A 13,682-nucleotide genomic window follows, 5' to 3' on the forward strand; every position below is an offset into this window, starting at 1 on the left:
ATGTATGAAGAAACCTGATGCAGTAACTTTGTCAAACTGTAATGCTTGGCCAAAATTATTTCTTAGTGAAAGCATTTAAAAGATTTTTAAACAAGCAAACATAAATCTTGATTTGGTTAACCTGCAGCTGGCATGCTGTTTCCCTCTTATTTAAACATTTGTATCTAATGGACTGATCTAATGTTGCAGTAGAGATGGACATGACACTCCAAGGTTCAAACAGCAATAGCAATCTTTATTGTTCACAGCTCATATTTATATGGTTTTCAAAAACTGCATGTTCAATCCCTATTGGTAGTAACTTGTTATCGCCCAATTCATTGGCCAATAGCTGTCTGTGTGTGTGCTTGCCAAAGACTGGCCAGCATCTGTTCCTTGCGGTTAAGTCCTTCCGCTTTTCAGTGCTTTTGTCCTTAAAGATGTTTAATTCCTTTTCTCATGGGTACAGGCTGATCAAGTCAAGGTCAAGGTTACTTGTGTCTGTGAGGCCTTCAGGCCAGCTGTTAGCAGTCAGAGTTCCCTCTTTTGGTTTTTTGACTACAAAGGCAGTCTTTATCATCCTTTGCAGGACCGTTTGCAGACAGGATAACAAACACGGCACAATGAGCAAAATAATTATGATAGTACAAAAAATTATAAGCCCAGTTTGAACAAGACTCTTCACCCAGATTGACAAACCTAACCCTTCCAGCCAGTGATCTCTCCCAGAAAATCCACCATACAACACATGCTATCAAACTCTTCACAACCATGTACATGAGCTAACAAAAGAAAATCAGTAGCAGCACGATTTTGCAAGGTAGCATGCCGCACACTATCTACATCTATAACCAAAGCACTCAAAATTAAGGAAATTTCATTTACTCTTTTTGTTATAAAGCAAGCCAATTTATTTAATTCAGAAACTATCAGGGGTAACATTTTGCTTTCCTATTCCAATTTAGTCCCACATATCATGTCCTGGTGTATAATTAAAAAATATACATCTTTCTGCTGAATCATCCTTCTAATGTCCCTAAAATGTCCAACTCTTGGGCTTCAAGTGAAGCAACAGGTAAATTGTCATCCCAAAGAACCTGTAGTTCCCAGCGGGTTGTGGTATTACAATTCTTCTGGGAAGAGCATCACATTTTGACAATATTTTGTGCTACTTGTATACTTTGTGTGCAATTCAAGGATACTCCCACTAAGCAGGTATCAAAAGATTGTTCTGCTTGTGCCACAGACACACAAAACCGTGTGTGATTCAATGCATGTAGCAACAATACCCAAACACTGTTACTGTTCCATGGAGTCAGCTGAGGGACCGTCAAAGAGGTGTTGCTTGTTCTCATCCAGAGCAGAGTGTAGAGCAGGGTGCACACACCAGGTAGGTACCTATTGAATTCCAGCATCTGTAGAAATACAGGCATTCCCATGCCCCCAAGTGACAAGGTCCCAAGTACCTTCTCACATGTTGATAATGAGGTCTCATACCAATACCTTAGGCTTGGGCAACTGGATGTCACTGGAGGATTGTGATAACAAAAAAAAAAGATTTAAAATTATGGGGTTTTGGGAGTTTGGCAATATCATAAGGTGATTCAGCATATACAGAGCTTTGACCACCCTACTTTGTGGGGTTTCACCAGACATTCCCCTTTTTGTTTTTCTAGGATGTGCTTCAAAGTGCCATGGGCATGATCAACAATGGCTTGGCCTACAGGGGAATGAAGAATGCCACTGAGATGTGACACACCCCGTAACTGCAAGAATTGATGAATTTTCTGTGAGATATAGGCAGGGCTGTTATCAGTTTTAATGGTGTGGAGAATGCCTAGGACAGCAAAGGCTAGCTGCCTTTGTAATATGTAATGTGTAATAGCATCATGGCTTTTTTCTCATATAGTGGATGAAGCCCATATAGTGGATGAAGAGGTGCCTATGCAAACATGTACATACTTTAGCCAACCAAATTCAGAAATGTGTGTAACATCTCACTGCTAAATTTGTAAGTCTCTGTCCTGGCTTGTAAAGTAGGCATGTATTCTATTTTGCCATCTGTTGGGGGTTGGGCAGTTTTTCTTATCTCTTTCAAGAACAATGACACTGCCAGGAAGATAATCTCCTGCTAATGGGCTATTGAATTACTCACTGTGGCTGGTAAGATTAGTTACATCATCCCATTAAGAGATGCTCCACCCAGAGGGAGGAGCCAAGCATCCCTGCCACCATAAAACAAGCATTTCTGAGACCACAGACAGCCTTCTTCGCTGGATTTCTCAGAGGAATCAGGAACCAAGGCCCAGCTGCTCCTTTGCCACGTTTTCAGAAAGGATCTACACCCTTCTGCAGATCGCCGCTCCAGGAGGAGCAGCCACCATCTGGCTGGACTACTATCAACACCCTGACTTCTCAGGGTGTCAGGTTTTTCTCACTCTGCCAGTGGTTTTTTTTTGCTTGTGTTAAATTACATTGTTATTTAGTTTTTTTTTTCCTTCCTAGTAAAAAAACTGTTATTCCCATTCCCATATCTTTGCCTGAGAGCCCTTTTAATTCTGAAATTGTGATAATTCGGAAGGAGGGGGTTTACCTTTTCCATTTCACAGAAGGCTTTTTGCCTTCCTTCACAGACTCCTGTCTTTTCAAACCAAGACAGTCTCACAGACCACAGGGGTGTGCACTGATGCAGTGTGGCCTTGACGATCAGCATAGGTATTAACATTGCAGGCCTTGGTATTTGTTAACAAAAACTGTTTTTGTGAGGCCTGAACACTTTGGTGAAAAAAAAGCATGTGATGCTCTCGCTTGTGCCAGCATGTGTGGGTGTGGTGCTGTCCAGGCATGACTGGCTAACTAATCAGCTTGTGCATTACCTTCTACGATTAAGCCAGGCAAATTTGTATGACTCTGAACATGCGACACATAATAGGGACGAGTTCTGCCTTGGATTGCATGCCACAAAGTTTTTAACAATTCAAATAATGCAGCATTATCAATTTCTTTCAACAACGATCAGTCCAATCATTGTGTGATGTCTGCAATATAAGCAGAATCAGTTACAAAATTTAAGGGAACATGAGGGAAACATTGAAAAGCCATGGCTACAGCACATAATTCCACTAACTGAGATGATCCGCTATCGTGACCCTCTACTGTTTGCCATCCATTGACGTCTTTCCAGGTCACAATGGCTTTTCCTGTTTTCCCAGACCCATCAGTAAAAACAGTGAGACCCTTCAAGGGTGTGCAATTGTTTAGCAGTTTCAAAGACAACACAGTGTTGTCTGGTACCGCTCAGCTGCAACAGTTTGTGACTGGGTAGGTGATAGGTAATTTGCCCTGTAAAGTTTTGTAAGGCATTTTGTAGCACTGTGCTCTTTGTAAAGCACATACAAAGTATTCTTGTTGTACTGGAATGATAATTTTAAAAGGATCCCTAGCATTCAGCTGCAAGCATCTCTGATGGCATTTACTAAGTAATTGTGCAATCAATTAAAAAATAGTGGATGCTGTCTTTTTAGGTTGGTGGGGCAAAAAGACCCATTCTAAAATGTGTAGTGTGTTAGACCACTGAATGTCCCATTGACCAATAACACCTGTAGCATGTAAAACAGCAATAACAATTACTATTGTAATAGAAACCTCAGGGCATAGTCGATAAACTTGTCTGTTTGTTATGGCCCACCCTACTGTTTTGAGTGTGGCTTTTGCTTCTGGAATTAATTTCCTTGTAGAAGCTAACTCAGGGTCACCTTAAGACTATTAAAGAAGGGTGATAACTGTGGGGTAATTAACCCTAAATACGGTCGTACCCAGTTGATGACACCCACATTTTTTGTGCATCATTTAATGTTTGGATCTTGGTTGAAAATTGAATTGCTTGCGGCTGTACTGTTTGGTCTAATATTTTAACTCCTAAGTATTTCACTGGGAGTTGTTGTTCCACCTTTTCTGATGCAATTTGCAACACAAACTCTTGCAGTGCTTGCATCAATTTTAGCTGAATCTGTATAAGGCCTTCTTTTGTTGAAGTTACTATTAAAATGTCATCCATGTAATGATAACAATAAGCTCTCAGGAATTGTTCTCTTACTATTGAGAATGCCTGTGCAACATACCACTGGCAAATTGTTGGACTATTTTTCATACCCTATTGGCAGCACTTTCCATTGATCTTGAGTGGTGCTGCATGATTGATAGAGAACAACTGCATTAATTTTTAAGTAATGGAGTAAACTTCATTTACCTGATTTCTTTTTAATCACACAGGAGTGTTCCATGGACTTACTGATGGCTCAATATGTCCTTGATTTAATTATTCTTGAACTACCAATTTAACGGTGTTTAATTTTTCTTTTTCAAGGGGCCACTGATCAACCCACATACATCATTCAGTGAGCCACTTTAAGCCTAATGTAGGATGCTTTGTGCCCTTCAGCACAGTGGCCCCTGTTAAAAATTTGTTCCCAGCCAAATCCCCCATGCTGACAAGACATCATTTCCCCATAGGCTGAGTGGCACAACAGTAACATAGGGATGGATAATGGCTGTCTGTCCTTATCCTTTTAACTAACACAGACTTACTACTCAAGTAACTTTGTGTGGTACCTCCAAGGCCAGCAACAACAGATCCTACAGCCATGGTGGGCCATGATTGAGGCCATGTGTTAGCAGATATGATAGTAATGTCTGCTCCAGTATCTATCATCCCATTAACCTTGATGTGGGATGGATTTGCCTGAGGCATTGTAAGAGTACAAACCATGTTTAGTCTTTGATCACATACAACCTGAGTCCAGTATGCTTGAGATTCCCCCACTGACCTGAAGCCTTGGTTTCCTCACAGCTTTGAGTCTGTTTTAGGAACAAAAGACTTAAAAGGTACAAGCTGAGCAATATGACTTTTAGCTGGAATGTTTACAGGAGGAGTAGGTGTTGATACTATAGCAAATATCTATCCAGTATAGTCTGCATCTATAACTTCAGGGTGGACAAAAATACCCTGTAATGTTGCACTTGATTGTCCTAATAGTAATGCACTTAATCCCTTCCCAGTAGGCCAATGGGCCTTAAGGCAGATTTTATATACCTTTAGTGAGTCTATAGTTATTGTGTGGGCAGTAGAAACACCCATGCCAGCTGATCCTCTTCTTTTCCCCTGTCTGTGTGCAACTTTCCCCTTCACACTCTTGTTCCTGTTTCTCCGTCTATTAAGAGGTTGTCTGTTAGCATGGAATTTAGACTTGCAATGCTTGGCAAAATGACTGGATTTTCTGCATTGGTTACTGTGGTGGCCTACAGCTGGCCTGTAGGCCTCAAAGTATAAATAATTATAAAATTACAAGGGAAATATGTGATCAGTTACATAATTACCTGACTCCTACAATTCGGCTGATAGGAGCAGGCCCAGGCCATTGGAGACTCAGGCTTCTATTGGCTGGCTGAGCAGGAAGTAACAGGCTCAGCCAATGAGGATTATCTTCATGGGCTCCTAAGGTATATAAGGGAGCTAGACCTGAATAAAGTGAAGTCTTGCTGCATGAACTCAGTGTGTCTTGTCACTGGTGACAGGCTACAGTTTCCCACTATAGGCACAGATCTCTGTTTCCGATGTGTCCCCAATTAGTTGGACTTACGGGGACAATTTGCTTTCATGTGGCCTTGTTGCCCACATCTATAGCATTGGTATGACAACCTCACAGCAGCTGCCAAAGAATTAGCTAATGAAGCCATGTTATAGGATTCAGTTCCAACTTTAGCACATGCATCAATCATTTAATCTAAAAACAGATTTTCTCTTGGTAATAAGTCTATAGCTTTCCTACAGTCTTCATTTGCATTGTCTCGTGCCAATTGCAATATCAGCTGATTTTTTTGCATCGTTATTTACTATTTGCTTTTTTATTGCATCTTATTATCATTCTGTAATTTGCATATAAGGCTCTTTGGGGCCCTGCTTAATTGTTGCATATTTCTGAGTTGGTGTTGCCATGTTTGCAACTTTCATCAGTGCCTGCATTCCTAAATCTCTTGCATGTGCCAATATCAAGGGATATAGGTGTGCTTGCAGCTGGGTTATCTATGGGAGGCAATCCCAGAAGTTGAGGGACCCCTACCCCAAAGTGTGGATCTTGCTGCAGCACCTCTAAATTATGCAGCCCTTACTCTTCCACATATCGCTGTCAGGTGGATTCAAACATCATGTATTGAGTCAGGGTACAGAGCAACTCAGCCATTTGTTTGATATCAAAGGGTGTCATTTCATTGGTAACTAGAAATCATAGCATGTTTGCTATGGCTGGAGACCCCAGTCCATGTTTGGTGGCCAGTTGGTATAACTTGGAAAGAATTTGCCATTTAAAGGGCACATGTATAATGGGTGCAGGCCCATTGTTTTGCAGCACTGGAAATTCCCCAGTCATCCCACTTGCAGGCTCCTGTGGGAAGCCATGGGTCAGGTACTGAAGTGGGAATGCCCTGGGAGGCAACCCCATTAGTTCAGGGTGAGAAACTGAAACATTTTCCCAAGGTTCTCCATTCCTTTATGTAAATCTAGTCTTGTCACTCAGATAGTACTCCCTCCCCTGTTCTAGATGACTCTGTACCTTCTGTCCACCCATTGGCCTCTGTTCAGAACCACTCCCCTCTCTGCTTCCCATTGGCTGTGGTTGTGTCACTGCATCCCACCTCCTCCCTTCTCCCCTAACCCTGTTGGTTTATTTGTGTCCCATCCCCTCCCACTCTTCCCCAGTGATATATCTTGTCCCCGCCGCTGCTGGGGGCTGTCAGTGCCTTGTGCCTGGGTGCATTGTAGTTCTGTGAGAGAGCTCAGCACCATCTCTCTGGCTTCTTGATCCCAAGACCCTTCAACTGGTGGTTGTGGACCTTCCAGCCCGTCCTACCCTCCACTTCACCTGGAACCTACATTCCCTAGACCTTCCACTGTTCCTGTAATAAAACCCAGTTGGATTCCTTGAGTGAAGAGCCCGCCTTCATTTTCTGGTAGAACACGCAGTTATTCCATCCGGGCCTGAGTGTAAGGTGGGCTGCGAGAGCTGGTGGTCTGGACCGGGAGGGAATTGCTCTCAGGAAGGTGGTCACCCTGACAGCACCTGCCCAGGGATTCCCGCAGCCACCCAAGGACAGTGGGGCATAGGTACACAAATTCATTCAGAGCCTTTGAGATCCCCACTAGCAACTGCCATTAATTTCATATGTTTCCAAAAGCTAACCTCATTGTATGCTGAGATAATAACTGATACCAGTTGCATGGTAAAAACATCCTCCTGAGGGCCAGCACGGGGGCAACAACTTGGGCCTCCCCTGTGAGGATCCTGCAAATCTATTAACAGAGCGGGTTCCTTGGGCCTCTCAGGCTTTGACTGTGGATGTAGTGCGATGCAGCATCCTGTGACCCCAGGTGGTGGCAGCTCCCCACCAGAAATCTCAGTGCTGAGCGCCGTTCGGCTCATGGCTTCCTTTTGCATGCTGAGGCTGTGAATGGGCATATCAAGCAGTGGCTGTTGGCATAAGTTCATCATCAGTCATCTGCAGGCAGAGGAGCATAGAATGGGTTTGTGGAAACTGCAGGTGTAGGACAAGGTGCATGTGGTGCAGGCGGTGTTGCAGGGATAGGAGGCTTGGCTAACAGCCACTCCCCTTCTAGTTTCACGCCCATCCCTTCTGCCTACAAACTCGAACTCGATGCGGCACCTGCTCCCCCAGCCACTCCCTCTTGTGCTCCACTATCACTGGGTGTTCTGGTGGGGGGTGTCTATGGTGCCTTAGCTGCTGCTTTTGCATTTTGCTTGGCTTTCAGCAATTTCAAGGTATCCTGCACCAACCTCCATACTATAGTCATAGTATTTTTAGCAGTCTCATTGCCTTGAGAGGCTGACTCAAATATCAATTCACCAGCCCATTCCCAGCTTTTAGTACTAAATGTGACTTCTGTGGTGGCATCTACCCCTTGGCTCTTGCACCATAACAATAAAGTTCGCAGTGCCTGCTTATCATATTTTATCCCTCATTTGCCCAGCATAAGGGTCCATACATTCACTATAGCTTTTTTTTTCCGGTTGACACTTGAACTCCCATGGTCCCCAGCAGCCCATCTTCTTAATTGTAGGTCTGGACCTTTGCAGCTCTCCACACTCCTCCACTGGGCTTCCTCTCTGCCACTCTCCACACAGCTGGCTATTGTTGCATCATGTCGGGGTTCTTCTGCTTTTCAGTGCTTTCTTCCTTAAAGAAAGCACTTCCTTTTCTCATGAGTACAGGCTGATCAAGTCAAGGTCAAGGTTACTTGTGTCTGTGAAGCCTTCAGGCCAGTTGTTAGCTGTCACAATCTAAAAGAGATTTTCTCTTGTGGCATAAATAACAAGTAGCAGTTAAGGCCACTTATTGGTTCAATTCCAGTACATTTTGGGAAAGTAAACTGATATATTTAGTAGCAAAGGTAATATATATATTAGAAAGTAAGAAAGGCATAAAGCAAGGAACTGTCTACAGACTAACACTATAAAGTTCACTTGGATCCAAGACTGGGTGACTTCCAGCTGGAGAAAACACTCATAATAAATACTGCACACTCCACATGAACATGGGAATGTGTGCCATGTTAGCAGAAGTGTAAGGACAGTGTAGCAGGGCTATTTGAGCCTGTGTTAATCTGGGTAGCAATAGAAATACCTTCCAGAACTGTATGTAAATTGTGTATTGCTGCTATTATTATGAATTCATATTCTCAGACGTCCCAAACCTATCTAATTGCTCTCTTCTGCTGGCAGGAAATTCCAATGTTTCTATCTAATCAGGTAATTTCCTATGTAATTGTAGGAGTAAGTCTTGCTACCGTATCAGTGGAGGGAGTGGTCAAATGAGTAGCATTTTCAAAGAGGTGGGGCATGTGTTGATGATTGAGGTAGTTGAGAGTGGGTAGCATGAACCGGTCTTTTCCCCTCCAACCCCCTCATTTAAAAGTTAGGCTTGTTCCCTGCAAGTCCTGAAGCTGCAACCTTCAAAAACTGAATTATTCAGAAATTTGTGCTAGTACATTTTAGATGTTTTTAAGCATATTTACTGGCTTCAGTATGCTTCCTCATGCTATGGACACACTTCAGATTACACTGCTTCTCAAACTTTAAATTTTATATCTTCTTTCCTTCTCTTGAATGAATTCTCAGAGAAGAAGGTTTAAGAAGTAAGAACAGACCATAGGTGACATAGCATGAGGTCATCGTGATGATAAGCTGGTTTACGGGAACGATGAAGCAGGACCACAGGGAGGAAGAGGCAAGGTGGGGCAGTGGGGAGGCTGAGCGGACCCTACAAGTGAGCCCCCTCTCCCTCCAAGACACCCAAAGCAAAAATTACTTCCATTGTGTCGTAGTTAGCTGCTTTTATGTGCTAAGGTTCTTCCCACAGCTTGATTTCCCAGGCAGCCCATATTCTTTGCGGGCATCTGGGTATTTGCCCCATCATGGAGGCTTTCTCTGCCCTGATTGCTAGGAGAAGCCTCTCCAGGGATAGGGATGCCCGCACAGTCTTTATAGGAATCTTTCACCTTATGTGTCACATATGTTGTGACAAAAACCTGCTTGGTCTGTCTCAATAGTAGGATGCACATTGAACATAAGTCAGTAATGTGCTCTTGATTGAGGCAAGTGGTTTTACCTCTCTTTGTGATACTTGTGAGATTGTATGTGGAGTGCTGTGCACAAATTCAGGTCTAAAGACGAGCAGGGGAAAAACTGGAGCAAGTCCAAGTGGATGGCTGACAGCATATGGTAAAGGGGTCTAAGATGAGAGCTCAAGATCTCAGAATCCCTTCAGCCTTAGGAAGAGAAGGCTAAAGACAGGTCTTACTGGTGTCTATACCTACCTGCAAAAAAGATACAAAGACTGATTATTCTCAAGGGTGTTGATAGTACAAGAAGCAGTAGATGCATGTTGCAATATGGAATATTCCAGTTAGAGAGGAAAAAAGATCACCATGATGGTTGTCAAACACCATAGTAGTTTGCCCAGCTAGGCTGTAGTAATCACCAATCATTAGAACATGGCCTTGAGCAACCTGCTTTGAGCAGGACATGAATTTGACTAGGCGACCTCCAGATATGCCTTCCAGCCTTGTGTGAGGGCCTGGAAAGATTGATGTCTTGAGACATTTTGGCATTCATGTGGGGGGGGGGAAGGGGCAGGTCAGGCCTTGCCCTGGTGAGGCAGCTATCTGCCCTCTATACCCCCACTCCTAGAGTCTATATTCCAGCCTGGCAGTGGCTGCCAGTCATGGAACACCAGAGGCAATGCCCCACACTCTTCTAACCCAGTTTCTAAGTGGCCAAATGACCAGAATTCCCACCTGGTGGAAGTGCCCAGGAAGGCCAAGGGGTATTTAAGACCAAACATGAGACCATCACTTTGTCTGGACCCTATCTCCTTTTGGAATTTCTATCATCCTGGGAAACCAGGAGCTGGTAGCTATATGTGTGCTTTTCTGTATGTTTTTTGTCTCTTTCTTCTTCTTCAATTCCCTTTTCTTGGAATTCTTGAATAACTTGTAGTTTAACAGGCTTAAAATTTGCTAGCTTGAATGGGCTAAATTAACGCTCTGAGAAGTCTTTTAAATAGATTGAATATTGCACTAAACCTTTTGCCAAAGTTTCCTTGATTTTCTAAAGTTGCTGGTAAAGTTCTTTTCTGTTGTTTTGACCTCTTGAGAATATCTTGTCAGTATTTCTACCATGTGTCTAACTCAGAGTACACGAACAACTGTAAGCCCTGTTAAAAATCTTGTCAACTAAGTCTTACAACTTCGTAAGGCTTTACAATCCCATACCAACATGAACTGGAAATCAATTGGAGATGAAGGTCTTTTCTCTTTCAAAGAGAGCTTTGAATACAGTAAATCTAAAAATGAAATTAAACAGTATTTGAGTACTTTGAACACCTCCATGAAAAGTAATTCTTGTCTTTGCTTAATTCTCTGTTGACTACTTCAGACAGGAAAATGAGATTAATTTTCTGATAGCTTACTTGTTTTCAATACAAACTTCACTTTGATTTGACTGAGGACTTTGTAGGCAAAAACAACGTCTCACTTGCCTTTTCTTCTTCCCCACTTTCTTTTAAAGGAAGCTGTGGGTGGTTTTAAGCTCAGTTTTCTGGAGTATAAAGGAAATGTGGATTTTTTAATGGTGTATTTTGTCCAGTAGGTGTCCCTCATTCATAAAGAATCTTAAAAGGATTTTTCCACTGCCAGACCATAGATAAATGAAGAGAAAAGCTTCAAAAACAATTACCTGCCTTATCATTTGCCTATTTACACTAAGGTGTAATAATTATATATATAATTACTATACTGTATATTACTGGACTTTGAAGTTAAGGAATTTTTTAAAGAAGTAGCTCCCATTCTGACTCTAGTTCATTCTGAATAAAAACAGTGGGAAGCATCGTAGCAAGAAAAGGGAGGGGAACTGGCATAGTGGTGATTCACAGCTGTTATTTAACTCTCATGTGGTTTGGGCAAAGCTTCTCTCATGAATGGTCCCCTGGCAACAGTTTTAAAAGTAATTTTTTGTATCTACTTCCTTAGTTTTTCAAACAAAACCCTTATCTTCTCAGTGTTTTATTGAAAGATGATTATTTCTTTTACCTCAGCCAGCTTTAACATATCCAGGTGGTGCTGGAGAATAGGTGAAGGCTTGATGGTGTAAGACACAGAGGCACTATAACTTTGGCTTGCTATTGGCAACTGTGCTTCTGGCAAAACATAATGTTTTTAGGATGGAATAAGTATTTGTGCTTATAAAGGGCACCCAGCTGCCTTCACAACTGTTTTTATTCTTTATAAATTTAAAACTTAAAAGCTATAAATTTTGACTGCAAGTGCAGGGATTAGGAAAAAGAACTGCAACAGCATGAATGAACTGCAAATGCCATGATGACTGGATTGAGCTAGGAAAGGTCTAGGATATGTGGGAAGCTATGGTTTCTAGAAATACTTTTAGAAGAATAGGAATGTTTGAGTAATATGTTTTAATTGTAGTTAAAGAATATTCATTTTCTTGAGCTACATCTGTTTGATTCAAATAACCTCAAATCAATAACAGGTCTTCAATTAACCACATGGATAGGAAACTGCAATGATACTACATCATTTGCTTCTGGGTATCTAGATGTAGCTAACTTATTATAGACAGGGAATCATTGTATTAGAAAATAATGAAGAGACCCACTCAGTTCTTAGTTTAATCCATGCATTGGGGAAGTAAAGAGTATGTGGCTGAATGGAATAAATAGTGACAGTCTTCTGGAGGCTGACATACAACTCGGTAATTCTAATACAGAGAGTGAAGAAGGAGGTATTTTTGCTCTGGCCTGGAAACTGCACCATGTGCACCTCTGTTATGGTTTGACTCTGGCACAACGGAAACAGAACAAAGCAGGCTCCAACTGGGAATGGAGGGAAAAAACACAACACTTTATTAATCTACAACATAAAGACAAAAGGGAAAGAAAAAAACAAACACACACAACAATCCACAATGGAATACTTCTAAAACACTCCTCCTCCTTCCACCCCTCTAACACTCAATCCTTTCTAACACTCAATTTTCAATCTAATACCATCCTCCACACAACATCCCCCAGTTCATCAGGAGAGAGGAGTCTCTCTCTTGCACCATGGGCCTCCCCAGGAAACACAGCTGGAACCTCCTGTGCTTCCATGTCACACGTGGCAGCCGCCCGGAGAGAATCTGCCGTGGTGACCATCTTCCTTCCATGTCTAGTGCTCTCACTACTGTCCATGGATCCCAACTGCTTCTTAGGTCTTTTTAAGAATGCCTTGCCTAGTTCCAAGAAGTGGCCACCTCTCACCATTTGGGACACCTGACCTCCTCATATTTACTCCCCTGGAGCCTGGGGGTCTCAGGAACAAAGATCTTTTGCTGGAGGCAGAGGGCTCCACCACACCTTCCCCATCAGTCTTTGTTCCTTCTACTTCTCATAACCGCTTTGTCACTCTTGGCTTCTGGCCAACCGCCTCCCCAAGGTGCAGTCTCTACATTACAGGAAGATTTGGTTCCGTCCCGTGGCCATGTAAGAGAAAAGTCCAGCCAAAAGGCCACTCCAAATCATCTCTTCTATCTAGGGTGCTTCTCATCTGCTGGTATTTCTTCACTCACTCAAGCCTCCTTCTCATCTGCACATCCTCCGTCCCCTCTCAGTTCTCAGCTGGGGAGGATCAGTGTTTTTTTACATCTTCCACTGTTTCAGCACCAACGGGGTTAAAACTTCAGCCGCGGTCTGCTGGTGGCTGGGCACCTTGCCCCACCCTCCCTTCTTCTCCTGGCTATGGTGCCGGCACAAGCTATCAAAGTTCAAGCCAGCACAGTCTCTATCACTCTCTCCCGGGGGGGGGGGGGGGGGGGGGGGGGGGGGTGGTGCTGCCCAAACATCCCAGGTCTCCTCCACCCCTGCACCTTGCAGGGGCTCCGGCCTCCCTCCCCACAGGATGCATGGCCTTCCCCTCCCCCACCCAGACGCAGCTGGGCAGGGGAGAGGTCAGCTCACCACCGGACGAAAAAGAGGAAGTTCTCTGGGAATCCTCTGCTTTTAACCCCTGTGTGTTCTCAGAGGCGTATCCAGGTCCCCAGTGGCCACAACAGTAATAACCAGGAAGTTAGGAAAAG

At 43.2% G+C, this 13,682-nt stretch overlaps 1 long non-coding RNA gene across 2 annotated transcripts in view; it reads left to right on the top strand.

Annotated features, from left to right (window-relative positions):
- Positions 1-6,366, top strand: part of LOC135301454 (uncharacterized) — a 42,504-nt gene extending 36,138 nt beyond the window's left edge. Inside the window, exon 4 of one of the 2 annotated variants that reach the window (XR_010363208.1) lies at positions 1,656-6,366. This is a non-coding gene — a long non-coding RNA (uncharacterized LOC135301454). The remainder of the gene's footprint in view (positions 1-1,655) is intronic. The other variant, XR_010363207.1, reaches the window with a different exon arrangement.
- Positions 6,367-13,682: the final 7,316 nt, after the last annotated feature.

The sequence above is a fragment of the Passer domesticus genome, chromosome 1, assembly GCF_036417665.1.
Source record: "Passer domesticus isolate bPasDom1 chromosome 1, bPasDom1.hap1, whole genome shotgun sequence".
Lineage (NCBI taxonomy): Eukaryota > Metazoa > Chordata > Aves > Passeriformes > Passeridae > Passer > Passer domesticus.